This window comes from Penaeus vannamei, chromosome 23 (genome assembly GCF_042767895.1).
Source record: "Penaeus vannamei isolate JL-2024 chromosome 23, ASM4276789v1, whole genome shotgun sequence".
Taxonomy (NCBI): domain Eukaryota; kingdom Metazoa; phylum Arthropoda; class Malacostraca; order Decapoda; family Penaeidae; genus Penaeus; species Penaeus vannamei.
In genome coordinates, this window is record NC_091571.1 from 30,835,671 (window position 1) to 30,838,170 (window position 2,500).

The 2,500-nt window shown below is 43.6% G+C and overlaps 1 protein-coding gene across 1 annotated transcript in view; it reads left to right on the plus strand.

Annotated features, from left to right (window-relative positions):
* The window catches only part of LOC113822226 (uncharacterized), a 195,223-nt gene that overhangs the window by 181,328 nt on the left and 11,395 nt on the right, over positions 1-2,500 (plus strand). The window lies entirely within an intron of this gene.

A 2,500-nucleotide genomic window follows, 5' to 3' on the forward strand; every position in this document is an offset into this window, starting at 1 on the left:
CGCACAAACACACACAACGCAAAGACACAAACACACACACACACATGCACAGCGCTAGAGATATGTGAGAATTCTGCAGAAAGTCTGTTACCTGGTTTGAGGCAAGAGGAACATCAAAAACCTCTGTAACATCAAAAATAAATGGAAGCCAAAAGTGCTGTGTGTTTCTGGCCCTGAACATGGAAGACAGCCGTTCACTCTTGCAAGGACAGGTAGTACATGATGCCATAAAATATAGCGTTGCATATTCTACGAATGCACGGCCACATGCGCAGTTGCTCACGTAGGCACACACTCCATACGTGTATAAATGCATACATATATAAGCTTCGTGTATTTCTGTTTGTTTATTTGTGTATACGTGTGTGTTTGTGCTTGTGTGCGTGCGCATGCGCGTGTGTGTGTGCATGTGTGCGCGCGTGCGTGTGTGTGTGTGTGTATGTATGTATGTGTCTGTGCGTGTGCGTGTGCGCGTGCGCGTGCGTGTGTGTGTGTGTGTGTATGTGTACGTGTATGTGTATGTGCATGTACGTGTGCGTGCGTGTGTGTATTCATGAAAGATCGTTTTCTATTTGTTAAAAAATTCGTTTCATAAAAAATAACAAAATACATATACATTTAGACACACACACACACACACAGACACCGCATCTAGATCCGAACAAGAAAAAAATACTAATATAATTTGTTCTATTATCTTCCCTCTCCCACCAAAAAAGGTGGGATGGCGAGCGAAAAAAGAGAAAGAAAGACGACCTATCACGCCCGCCCACCCCACCCCCCACCCCCCCAAAAAAAAGCTCCACCCAAGACCAAAACAATAACAGTTTCATGAAGGGGGTAATTTGCTGCCGGCGTCGCTGGTTAATGGAGCCATTTACTTAATGCTAGAAAAAAAGGTTACTTAAAAAAGGGGGGTTGGGGGGGAGGGGGTGGAAACGACGGAGTGAATGGGGGGAGGGAATGAAAATGCGCGAATCTAACGCTTCTTCCATTTCTATTGCCGTGTGCACTGGGGGGAGGGGGAGGTAGTAGTAAGGGGAGGAGGAGGGAGTAGAAAGGAGATTGAGGAGTGGAAAGGGGGGAGGGGGAGTGAGAGTTGGAGGGGGGCGAAAGGGGAGGATGGGGGATGGGGACTGGGGGAGGGGGTTGTTGGGGGAGTGACAGGGGTGGAGGGGGTAGAGAAAGGGTAAAGGGTAGTAGGGGGAGAAATGGAAGGAGTAGAGTGGGGAGTAGAAAGGGATGTTGAGGGAGTGAAATGAGTAGAAGGGGTAGCGAATGGGTAAGAGGGAGAGTGGAAAGGGTGAATGAGTGAGCGAGAGGGAAGGATATCAAGCGAATGAGATGGAAAGAGGTGGAAGGGGCTGAGAAGGGGGTGGAGGGAAGGGGGAGTTATGGGAGGAGGATGGGGGAGTTATGGGAGGAGGATGGGGGAGTTATGGGGTTGGAGCACGGGGGAAGTTATGGGGTGGAGGAGGGGGGGATTATGGGATAGTGGGGGATGGAGTTATGCGGTGGAAGAGGGGAGGGCGTTATGGGGTGGAGGAGGGGGGGAGTTATGGGGTAGAGGGAGGGGGGAGTTATGGAGTAGAGGATGGAGAGGGGGAGTTATGAGGTGGAGGTGATGGCGTTAGAGGGTGGAGGAGGGGAGGGAGTTACGGGGTGGAGAGGGGGGGAAGTTATGGGATAGAGGGGGGTGGAGCTATGGGGTGAAACGGTTGTTAAACTAATAGCGACTGAATGAGAATTGATAGCTTACTGTCCGTGGATATACATCCTGTTCCTCTTCCTCTTTTTTGACAGGATCGCAATGAATATTTGTTACCCTGGATGAAATGCGAGACTTTAGATTGCTATGACACTCCCATCGCACAAAATATACAAATACGCGCTATTAGAATATTACATATATTTTACAGATAATACGTAACAAGAACAAAAATAACATAAATAATAACAATATTGACTACAATTACAATAATAATAACAAAATAAGATGTCAATAATAACAAATGCTAATAATTATAATATCAGTAATGTTAATGATCATTATACCGATAAAATCGACAATAATAAAAACAAAATGTATAAACGAAAAAAAAGCGAGAGAACAAAAAAAATCATATATTTTTTTTACCCTGACTTACATGACATGACTTGCATGAAATCACGGAATTAACAATAATTACATATACTTCAGCCAAAACTAAAGTATTATCAAAATTTCCGATTACAGTAATGCTATCACTCATGCAAATATCAAATGCGATGATAATGAGGGTTATATCGATATTGTAAATTTGATTATGAATATAAAGTTTATTCTCCTCATCTGTTAATGCTGCTAATAATGATGATGATAAAAATAGTAATGCTAATGCTGAATATAATAAAGATGGTGATATATCAGTTTAATTAATGTTACTGTTATCATTACCATTATTAAGAAAAAAAATCTGTCCCTTCCCCAAAAACAAACACACACACACACACACACACA